Genomic DNA, 19,656 nt, shown 5'->3' on the forward strand with positions numbered 1-19,656 from the left:
TCAACCTTAGATTTCAACTGCGAAAGGAGATCATTTTGATATTTCAACATGTGAAACTGGCAATTCAAAGCTCTCATGGCTAAAGTGGAAGAAGTATAAACTTTCTTTCCCCATCTATCCAAGGCCCTGGCCTCTTTATCTGCAGGAACCGGATTCTTGACAACAGAAGCCTTAACACCCTTAGGCCCCTGGCTAACAGTTTCTGGGTCTGCCCTAGGGCTCTTAAAAAGATACTTATGAGCTTCAGGCACCCAGTAATACCTATCTGGTTTAACAGGAGCAGGAGGCAAAGAGTCAGGATTAAGAGAAGCCTCTGCAAACACATCTTCCACCACATTCAAAACAGGAGGTATAGCCAAAGGCCTATGCTGGGGTAAGAACAAAATTCCCTAAGCCTTTTCCTGGAGTCAGAGAAGTCCTGACCTTCCCATTTAAAATGCTCTCTCATGGGTGAAGGGTCTCCGAAAAGAAAAATCCTCAGGAGGAGAAGCAGAAGGAGTAGAATCATCCACATCAGAATCAGAATAATGAGAATACTCCTGCAAGTCTTCAGCCGAAGACTCAGACACATCCGAAGCCTGCTCATAATCCCCAACACTGGTTCCATCCTAGGCCTCTTATCAGGAGGGCATAGAGCCTCTAATTAAAGTAATTAAATCTTCTGCCATTTTAAGCATATGCTTCTTGGGCACAACCTGAAGAACTAGGAGTGACACCCACAGAAGCTAAACTAGACCTGCCTCTAGGAGAAGCCTTGGAAGCAGAAAGAGAGGGCCTAGACACCTTAGGAAGGGAGGGGAGTAAAGTTATCTGAGAAGCCCCTACAGCCTGACCTGCCTCCTGGGAGGCCACATCCTGTAAAATCAAAGTTTCTCCCTGGGACTCCAGAGAGGCCGTCCGGAACCACCGGTTCCACTGACGCCTAAAGAACCGGCGTCCGGTTTGGACGACTCCTCTAACCTAGGTTTAACTGCCTTGTCCTTGCGCTTCTTTGAGGAAGCGGCGGGGCATCCGACGGCATATTGTAATTGCACCGCTTCCCAAAGACTAACCTGGCACAATCCAACCTTCTTTATAGTGCGTTTATTAAACCTAGCACAAAAGCGACACCCAACAACGCCGTGCTCAGGTCCCAAACAAGGTATACACAAATTATGGTAATCCCTATGCGGTATCTGTTTCCCACAAGAAATACAGTTATTCACTTTTTCTGACATCCGTAAACCACTGAGGCAAGAAAAACAAAATATTCCCCAACGGGTACTTAACCAACTCTGACTTCGGTCTGAAACTCCGACCAAAATTTCAGAACGCGAATGGCACTTGCAACACTGCTTCTGCATCGGACCATGCGGCAAAAAGACTGAGGATATGACGCCGGTCATGCGCATTTGTACCCTGACGCTCTGATGTCAGTCAAATGCGCCTTGACCAACGTCAGCCTTATACTCTGATATTCGGGCCGACCGAGGGACAGCGGACTACCCAAGTGTTAGGACTGCAGCAATGTGAGATGAAGAACATCAATGTTCCTACTTAAGAGCAAATGTGTAAGCTATCCTAAAAACTATAGACCAATAACTTGCCTTCTGACATGACGTATAAACTATACACTGGAATTGATGCCGACAGAGTTTAAGTCATTTAGAAGAAAACTCAATCATGGTAATAAAACAAAAGGGTAATAAAATAAAATCATATGGAACATAAAGAAAGTCATATGGAACAAAGGATCATTTGTTGTTAAATAAGGTCATAATGGAGAACTGTAAAAAGGTGAAAAATCTAAGTATGGCATGGATAGACTACAAAAAAAGCATCTGGCATCATCCCACGTTCATGGATAAAAGAGTGGTTAAAATGTATAAGATACTCCCTACACTGACCATGAAACAGTGGCAAACCAGTTTGCAGTTAAGCCATGATAAAGGATAAATTATTAATCCATGATAAAAATCCAAAGGGGGATATTCCAGGGTGACTCTCTGCCACCATTGTTCTTTTGTCTTGCCCTTAATCCATTAAACTGTCTGCTTAACAGATTAGGTCATGGCTACAAGTTGACTGCCAGAAAATTTGTAAAGACTTATCTTCTTTTTGTAGATGATTTAAGACTGAATAGTTCATCAGATGAGGTACTGAAAGCACAGTTGCAAGTGGTCAAAACTTCTTCAGATGAAATAGGAATGTAATTTGGTCTTGATAAATGTGCAAAAGCAACCTTTAAAGCAGGAAAGCTGCAGGATCAAGAAAGCATCAGTTTGGGATAAGAATGGGATATAAAAAAACTTGAGCAAGAGGGGGTATGTAAATACTTGGGAAATGATGAAGATCAACAATAAAACCATGAATAAATGTGAATAAAACTTAGTAAGGAATAGTTTAGAAAGCTTAAATTAATACTGAAAACAGCACTGGCATTTAGGAACAAAGTGTAAGTTATAAACCAATTTGCTCTTCCTATCCTAACTCACAGTTTTCGAGTGACTGACTGGACCTAAAAGGTGTTGAATGGGTTGGACAGGAAAGAAAACAAGAAGGATGCTTCATGCTCAAATGATTTAGAAAAAAATCAGTGCATACCAAGAATATATATTCCCCATTCTGAAGGTGGTATGGTTCTCCTTGAAATTGATTACATGCACATTTTTTACAATTGTGGGACTGGATACATATCTGCTGACTTCACAAGACCCAAACACAGTGAAAGTTTTATGAGGAGAATAAGTCTTAACATGACTTCCCTGCTTAGTTAAGCAGGAGCATATCAGTGTCAAGCAGGGATGGAAATAAAACCAGAAAAGCAGCAATTGAGTGCGCTAAAACACAAAAGAAAGAATATAAAGTGAAGGATCAAATGAGAAGACAAGAAATGTGGAAAATGCATAAATATAGTTGCAAGTATAGAAAACTCTTGAAATAACCTCATGTTGATCAGGATCAAAAATAGGAATGGTTAAGGAGAGGTGAATTTAAACCAAAAGACTAAAGGTTAATAATGTTGGCCCAAAACAGTGGGCTACATACACATTGGTTTACAAAGTCCTGTGGATATATGGGAGAAACAGACCAATTTGAGTTTTGTAAAACAGAATTGGAAACAGTCGCAAATCTTGTTGCTGGTTTTGATATACTACTGGCAGAAGGACTGTATACTGAAAGGCATAATAATGTGGAAAGATTGTTGCACTGTGTATTGTGCAAACATTATGGTGCTGAAGTGGCTGAAAAACACTGGAAACATAAGCCACAAAGCATTATAGAAAATTACGAAGTTTACATAACATGAGATCACCCATTACCAACAGTTCAAAAAAAAAAAAATACAGATGTGAGAAAACCAGATAAGTAGTCCATGAAAAGAAGACAAAAATAGCATTGATAATTGAAATTGTTACTCCCAGTAACTACAGTGTCTTACATACAGAGATACACAAAGTCATAAAATACCAGGATTTGTAGGCAAAAATGAGGGCAATGTGGAAGGATACCCAGCCAGTTCCAATAGTAGGAGCAATGGGTCTTATTTACAATCATACTTAGATAAGTTACCTATGCATGTTACTCAGTACAAAGTGCACAATGAGTCATTACTGGGCACATTGCAGGTGCTGCAAAGAGAACTTCTGGCTAACATCAAAGGCTGAAACAATACTAATTTCATGAACTTTAATCATACCTTGCCTTAGGAATGCTGTCAATTTCCATCATGGTATTAGAAACCCAAAAGACTTAAGATAAATTAAAAAAGGGCCAAACCATTAGTCAGCTTGAGCAGAGCTGACTAAGTCAAGTTTGAGTGCAAAGCCCTTTAAATCTTTCATGCCAGCAGGGAGGGTGGGAGAGAGGCTAAATCCCAGTGAGATCAGCACTAAGAATAAAATAAAAAGTCCACACCCTACCATAAAACATACAAAATAAGGGGAATGGCTGGTGGGAGCAGCTAATGCAGCAGTGATCATTCAAACATCTACTATTATGTTAAGTTTACCTACACAGCTGTACTATGTTCTTCATTTGATTACCACTGCAGCAGCTTTAGCTCTATGGATAACCATTACAACAGTTTAAACTGACTGGGAAGGAGAAGGATAAGGGTTCAGGAGCTCCTGGTGAACAGTCCTAACTTGTCCTAGACCGAGAGAAAAAGTCACATTCATAGTACTTTCTAAAACTGTGTACAAAGGACCAAATTGCTGCTTCTATAATACTTCAAGCATCCAGCCTTTTACAAAAAGCCACGGATGAAGCCAATGCTCTGGTAGGGTGAGTCTTGGCCTTGCATACAACTGTTTTGTTGTGGTGTGCATCATAAAAAGGAATAGCATGACACAATCATTTTGAAATAGTCTATTTTGACACAGGCTGTCCCTTTTTCTTACCTTCATGCGAAATTAAAAACTGAGTAGTTCTGAAAGATTTTTTTAACACCTTTGTTAAATAATCACTTAAGTCACAGGCACATATACATCAACAGAAAAATATTAACATTACATATGTTTTCTTTCTTAACAATTGTCATTCTCTCCAAGATTAATTGCTCAATTTCTGCCTTCCCTTAAACCCCAGTCATCCTCCTGAACATTGTTCTGCATGTACTGTTCCTACAAATTCCATTTATTTCTACGTACTTTGCTCCTTCCCTATTCTAAAGATCCCACTTTTTTATCAGTTTAACAATATTTGATACTTCAATTACAACTGGTTTAGATTTTGGATTTCCATTTTCTACTAATTGCTTTTCTGGCAGCCACTAGCATTAAACTTAATAAGGCCCTACTATGTTCCAGGGAATTCAGATCCTGTAAAGAATTACTTCCCTTGGTTACAGCTATTTGCTGACTCAGTATTTCTTACACAGTACTCTGCAAACAAAAGTGTTAAAATTTGCCAAATGATTACATTCCAAAATACAGTAACAACATGTTCCCACTTACTTCTCTCTTTCCCACGACACTTTCAGCATTTGCAATTTACCTGAGGAAAATTTTTTTGCAGTCTGCTTGGGGTATAAAAACACCTACTAAAGTTAAGATTTTGTTCAGTCAAGATATATCAACATTACTCAAGGATATCCAATGTAAAAGTATCCTTTCTTCCTCATTTTTACATTCTGGAAAAGAGAGGGAGATGAGGGAGATGCATAGTTTGACTTAATGTAAACTTGGGAAAACACAGAATAAATAGGCAGCAACAGCATCAATATTTATCAATGATAGCCTAAACAGAGATAAAACAACTGGAACTGCAATCTTTAGAATAAGGTAGGGGCAAACTACATAGGAAAAAATAGGAATTGTGAGAATACATACAGGGGAGGAATGAGGTTTAAAGGGTGGTAGAATTTGAATGAGCTATGTAATATTTGACTAACGACGACTGGTTAGATTATAAGCGATGTATAATGTTTGCAAATGGAATGTTGTCAATATGGTTTCAGTTATATAAATAAGTGATAATTTAATAAAGATGTTTCTTGTTTAAAAAAAAAATGATATCCTGAGCAAATATTACCAAAACAGAAGGCAAGCAGCACTCAGATGTAGCAACTAACGGAGCATGATTAACATAAAGGAGGCAAACAAGATATGACAGAAGGTAAACAGATGGGACAGGTGCATTAAGGGATGTAAAAGTTAGAGGAGCTCAAAGATGAAGCACTAGCTTTGCCGGCTCAGATCCAACAACAGGCCCAGAAACCTATCTGTTGGGATCAGACACACACAAAAAGAAGTTATGTACTTACCATAATGTTCCATGTTTGTTGTCCATCTCGACTTCCTTCTTGGTGGTTGGGTTCGGAGCCGATCCTCTGCTCTGACTTGGCTGATTTACTAAAGCTTGAGAGCTTTTACTGGCTCGAGGCTTCCCCTTATCCCAAGATGCCTAGTGGCAGCTATCCAGATCTCATTTGTAATAGCCCACACTAGACATATATAGTAAGAAAACAATTTTTTTACTACGCTTTTATACATCAAGATGGAAAGGATAATGTATGGCTAACTAACCTGGTATGTCATCAGGAAACACAGCCAGTGTAACCAATAAGGAATTCCTCTCGAACCTTCAGGAAGGGGGAAGGAGGGGGGGGGACGCAAGAAGGAAGGCGAGATGAAGGACAACAAACATGGAACGTTATGGTAGGTACATAACTTCTTTATGTTATGTTGTCCAATCTTGCGTTCATTCTTGCTGGTTGGGACCGTGTCCCCAGCACCTAGTTCTTGGGTGGCTCATTGGAACAAACTCTTCAGAACCGTGGAACCGAAGGATGCCCTGTTCAGGGAGGCCACATCCACTTAGCAATGAGGATTTGCCCATGTTGCTGCTGCACAGATTGAATCTAAAGGTAATTTATCTTGGACGGCAACATAGGTGGCTAGGGCCCTGGTTGAATGTTCTCTGGGTCTTCCTGGAAGAGTCTTTTACGCAAACCATATGAATAAGTGATTGTGTCTGACAGCCATTTTGATAATGTCACTTTGGAAACTGGATAAAATTGCTTACTGTCAGCAAAGGATATGAATAATTGGTCTGATTTTCTGAGGTCTTTGGTCCTGTGTAAATAAAAACGTAATTGTCTATGAACATCCAACTGGTGTAATCTATACTCTGCCTTGTTGCCGTAATTGGGAAAGAAAACAGGAAGCTCAATGGACTGACTTAAGTTATACTCAGAACAGAAAGAAGGATTGGTTCTTAGAGATACAGTGGGTGAATAGACAAAGCATGCAATTCAGAAACCCATCTAGCTGAGGTTATAGCAACCAAACAGAGGGTTTTCCAAGACAGAAACTTCAAGGGACAAGATGCTGCTGGTTCAAAGGGGGGCAGAATCATTGAAGCTAAAACCAAGTTTAGGTCACAGAGTGGGGAGGTTCTCTTACCAGGGGGCCGCATAAGTGTTGTACCTCATAAGAATGCTCTGCACAACTTATGGGAAATTGTATGAATCCAAGTCTCTTACATGAAAATTGGAGATGACAGCCAGCTGGACTCTTAAAATAGCAGCAGCTGCCCCTTTTTCGAAGGTTTCGGCCAGAAAGTCAAGAATCTTGTGAACAGGAGCCATAAAAGGATCAATGTTATTTCTTTTGGCCCAGTAAGAGAACCTCATTCCATTTGCTAGTGTAAATCCTCCTGATGGTGGGCTTGTGGGAGGACACTAGAATGTGATCCACAGCAGGGGAAATGTTTGGGAGCCTGGCTAAGACTGGAAGTGGAGTAACCCAGCAGTCAGCTTGAGAGTTTGAAGAGATGAGTGAAGCCCGCCTGACTGATACGTCAGTAGGTCCAGAACTAGGTCCAGTATCCAGGGATCCAGTTGAAGGTGATGGCAAAGAAACCAAAACCATATCTGATGAGGCCAGTAAGGAGCAATGAGGATGAGTTTGCAATCCAACGATTTTGCTTTCTGAAGTACCTTTGGAATGAGAGGGAAGGGTAGAAAAGCATATAGCAGTCCCAGAGGCCAATCGTGAACAAGTGCATCCCTGGGTGACTGTTCCGGAGGTGGAACTAGGGCAAAGTTGCTGCTGCATTTGTTGTTTAGGAGAGTGGCAAAAAGATCACAGCATGGCTGGCCCCATTTGCAGAAAATCAAGTCTGCAACTTCTTTCTATAGGGACCACTCGTGAGGCATGAGGATAGCTCTGCTGAGCCTGTCCACTATCATGCTGGATTTTCCAGGAATGTGCATTGCAATCAGAAAACATTGGGAAGACATCGCCCATTGCCATACTCAATGAGCCTCTTGACACATGGGGAAAGATCTGGTTCCACCCTGCTTGTTGATGTACCATACCACTGACATATCGTCTGTCTGGATTGTGATAGTCCCACTAGGTAGAGAGTCCTGAAGTGCTCACAATGCCAGAAGCACCGCTCTCATCTCTAGAACACTGATGTGCAGATGGTACTCATGAGGTTGCCACATCCCTTGGATAGTCCATCCCAAATAATGCCCCCACCCACCCTATCTGGGAAGCGTCTGTGGTCACTGTGGCTTACCAGATGCAGGTCTAGAAAGGGTTTACCCAGAGTCATCTGGGGGGAGACCAGCAACCAAAGCAAGTCCTTTTTGCAAGATTTCATGATCAAGATCATGTGTGACACTGGCAATTCCAGGAAAGACCACTGAGCGAAGAGAAGCCACTGTAGAATCCGCATGTGGAAGTGTGCTAAAGGAACTAGCATAACAGCTGCAGCCATTGAGCCCAGTACTTTAAGACTTGTCTTGCCTGAACTATCGTCTTGTTTATGAGAAAGGAAACTTGTTGGTGAATGGTTGACACCTTGTCTAGAGGCAATTTTGCTATCATCCGTCTTGTATCTAAGTCTGCCCCTATAAAGGTAAAAGACTAACAAGGCAGACTTTTCGTAGTTTACTGTGATGCCTAACTGGGAACAAGTCTGAATTGTGTAGTCCCCGTGCCTTGATTAGTTGATGCAAGGTGGTAGCAGTGAGGAGCCAGTCTAGATATGGAAACACCTGTAATCCTAGATGTCTCATATGAGCCGTGACCACTGCCATACACTTAGTGAACACCCTGGGGGCTGTGTTGAGAGCAAAGGGCAGGGCCCTGAACTGATAATGACTGGCTCCCAGCAGGAAGTGTAGGAATCTCCTGGATTGCCTGTCCATTTTTATATGGTAGTACGCATCCTGGAGATCTATCTTAAACGGGCTCTAAGGGGAAAGCAGGCCTGAAAGAAAGAACGACGGCCGAAAAACACCACCAAGAGCAGAGAAAGGGGTCATTACTCTAAGAAAAATAAATGCTCTAACGAGTCAATATAACCAGTCAATTACCAAAAAAGTTGCAAGCAACTATAAAAACACAAAGTACTTTGCCTGAGCCCATACGGAGCAATCTCGATGCTGCAAGTGGCAAAGGAGATTTGGGTAGCTGCCGCTAGGCATGTTGGGATAAGGGGTAGCCTCGAGCTAGTAAAAGCTCTCGAGCTTTAGTAAATCGGCCGAGTCGTAGCCGAAGATTGGCTCCGAACCCAACCAGCAAGAACGAAGGTGAGATGAGACAACATAATCTTGAATATTATCCTAAAATTCTGAGGTATTCCCTGACAGTTGTCAGTCTGTTTGGAAAATTTCAGAAATTGTTCCTTGTAGAACTTCACTTTGACCTGAGCCAGAAAAGCCATCACAAGATATTTATCTAGGAGACAACCTAAAAATACTATCCTGCGAGACAAAACCCGAGACTATCTTCCAATCTATCTGCAAATATACAGAGCTGAGTATATTTTTTTGGTTTTAGAGTTTAATTGTTGCTTAGATCTCTGTTGAAACTATTGTCTTCCTGTTCTGAGAGACTGCTTTCCAATCTATCTGCAAATATACAGAGCTGAGTATATTTATTTTGGTTTTAGAGTTTGTACTGTTAATTGTTGCTTAGATCTCTGCTTGTCCCACCCACCCTCCCTATTTATGGGTTGTAGTTTAAATTTGGTGGCTTTTGCAGTTGCCCGCCTCACTGTAGATTTGATCTGGGAATCTCCCCCAGTCCCATCTCTTTACCAATTCTACCTAATAAACTCTTTCTGCACTTGCTTTTAGTCCTTTTTAATTGCATTTTTTAAAATATGTTTAGTATAATATTGCTACGTACTCAAGCGTGCTAGCTTGCACTGCATGTGAATTGTTTTTACTACTATTTTTGCTACTTTTCTGTAAAAAAAAAAAAAAAAAAATGTATGCCTGTTTTCTACCTTTCCTTTAACTAGTGTTCCAGATAAAGATTTGCTGTATCCAGGACTGTATGTAAGCTTCTGAGCCCCCCAAGTCTTTCTGTGTTGGAGGGGAGCCTTCTAGCTTATCAGTGGGAGTGGTAAGCACTAGGTAAAATCTGTCTACCAAATAAGGAGTGGCTCTGGCCCAGAAATTGTAGTTATTGGCAATTTGGGCAATCTCTTCCATCTCTCTCAACTTTCTGATTTGAAAGCCTGCATTTGCACTTGTTTCTGTTCTGTAACTCGTCTAATGCAGATACAGATTCTTAGTTTTAGCACTTAAATGTCCTTATTCGTGCTCAGCACTTGTTCAGAACTTGTAAGTACTAAATAAGCTACTAATTACTATAGCACTCAACCTTCCTCATCACCTAGAGGAAAATAGTTTTTGTAATTACTTTTCTCACTTGCTTAGAGAAAAACATCTCTTGTACTCACTTTCCTCACTTATCTAGAGGAAAATAGTTTTTTATTTAGGCATGTCCAAGGGTCAGCTCCCAGTGTTCTCTCCTGTCTATCTGATGAATCTGGGCATCTTGAGGCAATGTAGAAATTGCCTCATGTACACAGGCAACCCTCTCCTCCTACCACTCAACAATACAACCTGTTATCTAGCCAAACTGGAGGTAAAGCTCTCTCCAACCAAGACTGAACTTGACAGTCATGAGGAGAAGGTAAACATTTGCACCACACCACACTCATCACATAGTCTCACTAAATCTACACCACCAAATCCACACATAGTAACACAAAAACATTCATGGAGGCTCTCAATAATAATCTGTCTAAGCAACAGAGACCACCAAAGCAGAAATGCAAGCAACCTCCATCCCCCAACACAACCCAAATGACACATAGCCCACAGACTCAGTGTGCCACTCAACCACAGTCAATAAGGCAAAACAACGTACCCAACACACTTGTCATAGGTGAGTCTATAGTCAGGCACACTGATGTCCCAGTCACCTGGCTAAACAAGGAGAAGGTTGCTGTCAAGCTGACTATCGGGTGCCAGGATCCGCCACATAACCCATGCACTCGGGTCACTCCACAACAAGTACAAATATGACTGTCATTGTCCATGTTGGTGTGAATGACCCGAGACGTACCTCCCTGGACTACATGAAAATAGACATGGAAGAGCTCTCCGATCTTGTAGCCCAGGCAGGTATGACCCTAGCCCTGAGTAGCATTCTGCCATCACCCAGAATAATACCGCAGTACAGGGATAAAATGATTGATTTCAACAATTGGCTAAGCTTCTAGTGCCATTCTAAGGGGATCCAGTATCTGTCTGCTTGGGATGACATTGTCAACAGATCACAATGCTGTGCCACAGATGGCCTGCACCTGTCGCCCCTGGGATTCCGGATACTGGCTAAGGCTCTTGCTGCCCCTATAGTGCCTTTTTTAAGCAAGGTTCAAATAACAAATTCACCACCGTAACAGGAACAGGCAAGCAAAAACTGAGGGCAACGCTACTCAATGCTAGAAGTCTAAATCTCAAAATGCACTCCTTCGAGGCACTCCTTAAAATGGAGAACATCGATATCTGTGCAGTGACTGAGACCTGGTTCAAGGCTCCAGAAAGCACTCCTGCACTACCAGGCTACGACTCATACCACACTTTTCGGCCCTGTAACCTGGACCGAAACACCAAAGGCGGAGGTGTGTCCATATTTATTAAGGATATCCACACCTCCAGGCTAGTTGCTCGGCATAATGCATCTGAGGTTATCCAAGTGCAACTAACTCTGGGCAAAAGGGCAATCCAGATTGTAGCTTGCTACAGATCCCCCACCATGCCCCAGGATTCCCACTCCTCTTTTCTTGATGTACTGCAAAATGAGAAGTTATGTACCTACCATAACGTTCCATGTTAGTTGTCTTCTCTCGCCTTCTTTCTTGCTTGATGGGTTCGGAGCCGATCCTCGGCTCCACTGCACTTGCTAAGCTCGAGAGTCACTTTTACCAGCTCGAGGCAGCCCCATATCCCATGATGCAAGGCGGTAAGTACCCAGATCTCATTTGATGACAATAGGCAATAGCACCTAGCATAAATAACTTCCAAAAGGAAGAAAGAAGGAGAGAAAAAGGCCTGAAGGATGGTAGGAGGACCAGCACTGTATGGTCTTCAGAAGCATACTTCCCTGTAGAGAAAGGTCTGTCCAGGCCTGGGGAAGGAGGGAGGGTCGCAAGAAAGAAGGCAAGAGAAGACAACTAACATGGAACGTTATGGTAGGTACATAACTTCCCAATGTTAAGTTGTCAATCTCGCCTTCATTCTTGCTTGATGGGACCGTCCCTAGCACCTCTATCCTGGGTGGCTCAATGGAACAGACTCTTGAGAACTGTAGAGCCAAAACTGGCTCTGTCCCTGGAGGCCAAATCTAATTTGTAATGGGAAACAAATGTATGAGGAGTGGCCCAAGTGGCTGCTGCACAAATAGTGTCTAATGGAAGTCTAGCTTGAAAAGCTGTGGAAGTGGCTAAGCTTCTGGTTGAATGCGCTTTAGGTTTCGAGCACAGCTGTTTTCCCCTGAGCTGATAAATTTCAGAGATAACAGAAGAAAGCCATCTAGACAAGGTCACTTTTGAGACAGGAAGGCCTTTCTTGTTATCAGCATAAGAAACTGAGCTGATCGGATTTCCTGAACTGTTTTGTTCTGTCCAAATAATATCTGAGTTGGCGGTGGACATCAAGATAATGTAATTTTTGTTCCAATCTGTTTGAATAGTTTGGGAAAAATACAGGAAGATCAATAGCCTGATTCAAATTAGTCTTTGAGGCGACCTTAGGCAAAAAGGTCGGATTAGTTCTTAATGATACTCTGTCTTTGTGGAACACTAAATAGGGGGGGCGAACAGATAGAGCATGAAGTTCAGACACCCTCCTATATATCCTCCTATAGCCGATGTAATAGCAACCAGGAATAAAGTTTTCCATGAAAGAAATTTCAGGGAACATGAAACAGCTGGCTCGAAGGGAGGAAGAATCAAGGATGTCAGCACTAAATTTAGGTCCCATTGAGGAGGAGGACTCCTGATAGCAGGTTTCAGGAGAAAAATTCCTTTCAAGAAGGCTCTACAAAGCCTGTGGGACATAATGTTGTGATCTGCGAACCCGACATGAAAGTTCGAGATAGCAGCCAACTGAACTTTGACCGTGGAAGAAGAGGAGCCCGCGTGAAAAATTTCCGCTAAGAAATCCAAAACTGCTTGTACTGGAGCAGTGAAGGGATTAATATTTTTGGCTTTTGCCCAATAAGAAAAACGTTTCCATTTGCTAGTATAAATCCTCCTAGTAGAGGATTTTAAGGAAGCTACTATGATATCTCTAACAGGATTAGAGATCATAGGAAGCCTGGCTAAGGAAGGAAGTGGAGCAACCATGCTGTGAGGTTGAGAGAAGGGATAGACCGGTGCAGCTGACCCGATTGGTGAATCAGAAGGTCTGGCACTGGGTCCAGATGCCACGGCTGCACCAAAAGGTGACGATGGAGGAACGGAAACCAAATTTGTCGAGGCCAATAAGGAGCAATGAGAATCATTTTGGCTCTCAAAACGGTGGCTTTCTGGATTACTTGTGGAATCAGAGGAAAGGGAGGAAAGGCATAAAGAAGTCCCTGGGGCCAATCCTGGGTCAGAGCGTCTCTGGGGGGATGGCCTGGCAGTGTGAAGAGAGAGAAGTCTGGGCATTTGCTGTTTTGGGGAGTAGCAAAAGATCGCAACATAGGCGGCCCCATTCTAGAAAAATCTCCTCCACTATAGATTGTTTGAGAGACCACTCGTGAGGCATGAGAATAGCTCTGCTCAATCTGTCCGCTAAAATGTTGGTTTTCCCAGGGATATGCGTTGCTACCAGAAACCGATGAGAGGAGATCGCCCATTGCCAAAGTCTGAGCGCTTCTCAACACAAGGGGTAGGACTTGGTTCCGCCCTGTTTGTTGATATACCATACTACAGACATGTTGTCTGTGTGGACTGCAATTGTCCCAAGGGAAGAAAGTCCCTGAGGGCTTGCAACGTTAAAAGCACTGCTCTCATCCTAGGACATTTATGTGCAGGTGGTATTGAACGGTTGCCACGCCCCATGAACCATCCTGCCCTGATAATGCCCCCACCCGATCAGGGAGGCATCTGTAGTGACAGTGGCTACCAGGGCTGGGGGTACAAAGGGTCTGCCTTGGTGAATCTGGGGAGAAGTAATCCACCAAGAAAGATGATTCTTGCAAATCTGTGTCACCAGTATTTGGTGACATCGGAAGTTGTTGGTAAGACCACTGAGTGAACAACATCCACTGAAGAAGGCATATAGAAGCGGGCCAGGGAAGAAGGGTAATGGCGCAGCCATGAGACCCAACACCTTTAGAACCATTCTGGCTTGTACTTTCTTGCTGGCTAGGATGATTCTCACGTGACTTTGAATATCTAAGATTCTTTGGTCTGTGAGGGTAGCTGACATCCGAACAGTGTTTAAGTTTGCGCCTATGAAAGTAATAGACTGCCAGGGCAATAAGGAGGATTTTCCGTAGTTGATCGAGATGCCCAATTGAGTGCAAAGATTTATTGTGTAATCCCTGGCTTGAAGAAGCTGATGCCTGGTGGTGGCTGAAAGGAGCCAGTCGTCGAGATACGGAAACACCTGGAATCCTTGACGTCTCAGGTGAGCCGTGACCACTGCCATACATCTGGTGAACACTCTGGGGGCTGTAGTGAGACCAAAGGGCAGGGCTCTGAATTGGAAATGACTGGACCCCAGCCGAAAGCGGAGAAACCTTCTGGAGCGTCTGTGAATTTTTATGTGATAGTACACATCCTGAAGATCTATTGAGCACATCCAGTTGTCCTTCTGTAAGAAGGGCAGAATTGACTGAAGTGTGACCATTCGGAATCTTGTCTTTCTCACAGACTTGTTGAGTCTGCTGAGATCCAATATTGGTCTCCAGTCTCCCATTTTTTTGGGGACCAAAAAGAACTTTGAGTAGATTCCGGGCTCTGAATGGTCTGTTGTAACTGGCTGAATGGCTCTTTTTTTGTAGAAGTTTTAAAACTTCTAACTCTGCAATTTCCCTTAGACCGGGTGGTACATCTGGAAGGAATTTGAGTGAGAAGGAGTTTCCTCGAAAGGAATTTTGTAACCCTCGGATATGATCGACTGTACCCATCTGTCTTGAGTTAGGAAAGCCAGGCTTCTGGGTACAGCGATAGTCTTCCCCCGACTGCCTCCAAGGATGGACAGTCGGGCAACATCTCAGGGATGCTGAAAGGGCTTGTCAGAGAGAGGCTCTCTGCTTCCCTGGTTTTGTGGACCCCTCTGCCTCTAGGGCGTCTGTTGTTACCCCTCTGCCTCTAGGGGTAAACTGACCACGTGAATCCGGCATGACTCCTTGGGATTTGGAACCACATTCTGCCAGCCTTCTGTCCTTTAGGTAAGGTCTAGAAGGGGTGGAAAACGGACTCCTGACAGAAAGAGTCTTGCCGTCCTGCTCACACCTGGTCAATGTTTCCTTCACTTGAGGGCCAAACAAAGCTGACCCATCAAAGGGAGAGTTTGTGAAGGACGCCTTAAAGGGATCTGCAAAATTACAGAGCCACATCCAGGCTTGGCGTCTAAGAGCCACACCTGTACCTGCAGCCCTACTCGCTCCATCTGCTGCATATGATATCAGTCGCATGGAGGAGTTAGCAATAAATTAAGGGTTCCTAGCTGCGAAGCAATTTTTTCCTGAGCCCCTGCAGCTGTGGGATCCTGTACTACTTCACCTAGCTCCATAAGGATATCCCTTTGGAGTCTGGTGAAGTGACATAAGTTCAGCGCGCATAGCAAAGGTCGCTGAAAACATCCGCTTACCATACCTATCCATGGTCCTAGAGTCCTTATTAGGAGGATGGACAGGTACGGAAGGATCTGCAAGTTCCTTCTTAGTGGCAGCCGCCACCACCATGGCATCAGCAGGGACACCTTTGTGAGGAATTGCTTGTCGAGGCAGTAATAAATTTAGACGGCCTCCTAGGAACTGGCTCTACAGAGTCAGGAGCAGCCCAAGCCTTCGAGCAATAACCTGCATAAGGGGTCGAAGGCGGAGACACCCAGGAGGTGGAGGGCCGAGATCCAAACGCCTCCAGGTATACCGACTCATCCTCAGAGGGATTATTGGAGGCCAGTTTCCCCTCTGTTTAAGGAGTTCTAGGATGTCTGAAAGGAGACATCCTCAGAGGGGATCTTAGATCCCTCCGACTCATCTAAGTCGGTATCTGAAGTGATAGACTCGGGAGTCTACGTGTTTCCTCTTACAGGTCCTCTTGCGGAGGATCCCTGACTGATCAGGAGAATCCTCGGAAGAGGGGTTCTTCCCAGTGGGGAAACCTAAGGCGGAGGATCTCTGGGTCCGGGAGCAAGAGAGATGGCAGAGATATCGACAGGCACCGTAGAGGGAGGAGCTAAGGGAACAGACTGCTGGCTGAGTCCAGTGGCCAGCACACTCTTCATCACCGAGGCTCCTCCCAGGAGGTCCGAGAGAACCCGTTCGAAGAACCAGGAACTCCAGGGCCCACCGAAGGGAAGGCTCGAGGCAGATGTCGGAGCCGAGCTCACCGAGGCTCCAAGGGAAGAGTGAGGTCGGACAAGGGTCCGATGCCACTCACCCCTCGGAGGAGACCAGGGAAGCCCGACCATCGAATCCCTCTAAGGAAGGTCTCAAGAGGAGATAAGAGTAGAGGCTGAGGGAGCAGAAGGGGGGGGGTATCTGTCCCTCAGCCATAGCAGAAACTATTCCCGAAGACTCCAGCTCCAAACTCTGAGGTAGAGTCGAAGGAGGAACTGCAAGGGTGTGGACTAATAGTCGTCTGTTGAGACGGACTATGTAGCATCTGGGCCAGTGCCTGTGATTTTAATAATCTACTGACCACCCTCTCTAAATCATGGTCAGAAAGCCTGGATGACCTGGATGATCGGCTCCGATGGCTCCGTTCCGAGAGGAGAGGAGGCGGAGCCGAGTATCGGTTCCAAGGAAGGGGACCTGGACCTCTTCCTCAAAGGAACCATCGGAGCCGACGAAACCATGGATGCCGTCGGAGCCAACAACTTTTCGGCACCGACAGAAGGTCTCGATGCATCGGCTCCGGCCGGAGCCGATACAGACATAAAGGTAAGGGTGACACCGAAGCCTGAGCCACATGGTGGTCGGAACCAATCTGAGCCGACACCGATGTGACCGAACCAGTATCGGCACCGATAGCCATCGGTGCCGAGGGTTTGTGCAAACCAGGATCGGCTCCAGCCGGAGCCAATCTCGACTCTGAAAGAGTCGGAACCGAGGCCGCAGGCTTAGACACAGAAGCCTGGGCCTTGGAAGACTTGGAAGTCTTACTCGGGGTCGACTTAGCCGGAGAGCCCTCCGGTTTAAGAAGGCCCCTCAAAATCAATTTGTTTCTCCTCTCCTGCAGGACTCTCTGGCTAAAGGAATGACAAATCGCACAGGAGTCCTGCAGGTGGAGAGGTCCCAGGCAGTATAAGCAAGAAGTGTGACCGTCTGTCAGAGACATCTTCTGACAGCACGAGTCACACTTCTTAAAGCCTGAGACCCTTTCCTTGGACATAGTTGCAAAAACACACACACAACACAGTCCCAAAAAACAGTTACCCCAAAAAAATCAGATAACTAACCTCACACACACACACACACACCCTAACAAGGGGGGGGGGAAGGCCTGACTAAAAATATAAAGGAGTGAGGGATTTTCTAGTCAGAAAGGGACTTAATTTAACTAAAACGTTAAAAATAAAGTTTTAAGATGAAAAGGCAAAAACAGTAATATCTAAATCACTTACCAGGAGCTGGCAAAGGAGGACCTCATCAGCGGCAAATGAGATCTGGGTACTTACCGCCTTGCATCATGGGATATGGGGCTGCCTCGAGCTGGTAAAAGTGACTCTCGAGCTTAGCAAGTGCCGAGTCGGAGCCGAGGATCGGCTCCGAACCCATCAAGCAAGAATGAAGGCGAGATTGACAACTTAACATTATTAGGGTTCAACCAATCACCCTAATAATGGGCGACTTCAAATACCCCACCATTAACTGGGAAAACTACTTGTGTACCAACTCCTTAGCTCAACGCTTTCTGGAATTCATAAACTCCAATGCCCTGGATCAACTTATCCACACCCTCACCAGGGGCAACAATATCCTAGACCTAGTCATTACCAACATGAGTGACCGGTGTTCCACACCTGAAGTCAACTCCTTGCTGGTCCAATCCGACCATGAGCTAATTACCCTTGATATCCACATCCCACCCCACCCCCCATTAAGGAAACCACGGTAAAAAATTTCTCCAAAGCCAACTTCATGCTTCTTAAGACAGAAGTGGTGAACTTCATGACACCCATGCAGATGGACAATACAGTTACAACTGCTGAATCCTACACAAATGCACTCTATAAGCACTTACACAAGTGTATGGATCATGCTATCCCAAACAGAACCAAGACGCTATCCTCCAAAAAAAGGAAGCCAATCTGGTGGTCCCTTCCTATAAACAAACTGTACAACAGAAGGAAGAAACTGTTGCAAAAGAGAGTAAAATCCCATGAGTGGAGGAGCTCCCTGGTCAACCTCAGTAAGAAGCTGAGATCCTTTATAAGATCCTCCAAAGCTAGCTACGACAACAAAATCACCACTAATTCTAAGGACAACCACAAAGCATTCTACAGCTATGTCAAGAATCTCGACACCCAGATCTGCTCTGAGTTACAGCACAATGGCACGAAAATTACAGGACCAAATGATATTGCCAACATCCTGGCAGATAAGTTCAGTGCTAACTTTACCCCCCCCCCTTACGGGTCCATATCTATACAGGAAGAATGCAGAGTCCCTGTAATCACAACTACGCAAGTAAACGCTGCACTCTCTAAAGCCAAAAACACAGTATCCATGGGACCGGACAACATCCCAGGCTGCATTTTATACGAACTTCAGAATGAACTGGCTCCCCACTTAAGCACCATGTTCAATAATAGCCTCACATCAGGCTTTGTGCCCACTGAATAGCGCACAGCAACAGTTATCCCACTCCACAAATGGGGAGCCACCACTGATCCCGGGACTATCGACCTATTAGCCTGACGAGTCTGGTCTGCAAGGCCATGGAAAGTATCATCATGGAACTCATGAACAAAGACATTGGTAACCTCCAAACTCTGGATCCCACCCAGTTCGGGTTTGTGAGAGGCAGATCACGCCTCCTGAACCTGATCGACTTATTTGAGGCAGTCACCAAAGCCGTAGATGAGGTTAAGATGGTTCACACATCCTATCTTGACCTCGCCAAGGCTTTCGACACCATCCCCCATTCTGGAATTATAGCTAAACTCACTAAACTAGGTATAAATCCCTACGTCACAAGATTGGTTGCCAACTGGCTCACTGACAGAACCCACACTGTAAAAGCTGCAAACTCCAAATCTGACCTCAAAGCAGTGACAAGTGGAGTGCCACAGAGTTCCGTATTGGGACCTCTCCTGTTTGGTATCTACTTCTCCGAAGTACAGGCTAACAAAGAAGGCCTCTGGCTAACGAAGTTCGCAGATGACTGCAAACTAGGAGCCATAGTCAAGTCCCCAAATGATGTGGACATCCTACAAAGGGCCTCGATGAGACAGATGCCTGGTGCCAGAGCCATGGCCTCAAGCTCAATGCCAAAAAGTGCAGTGTCATCCCCTTTGGTAAAAACTCTGTACCCATGAACTACCACATAGGCAGCAATCTGCTTAACACTGAATGCGTGATAAGAGACCTTGGGACCCAGGTGGACAGTAGTCTCACCTTTGATAGTCACATCGCTACAGTAGTCAGGAAGCCCTTCTACATGGCACACCTTATCATAAAAGAGTTCTCATCC

The sequence above is a fragment of the Protopterus annectens genome, chromosome 10.part0, assembly GCF_019279795.1.
Source record: "Protopterus annectens isolate FY-2018-M chromosome 10.part0, PAN1.0, whole genome shotgun sequence".
Lineage (NCBI taxonomy): Eukaryota > Metazoa > Chordata > Ceratodontiformes > Protopteridae > Protopterus > Protopterus annectens.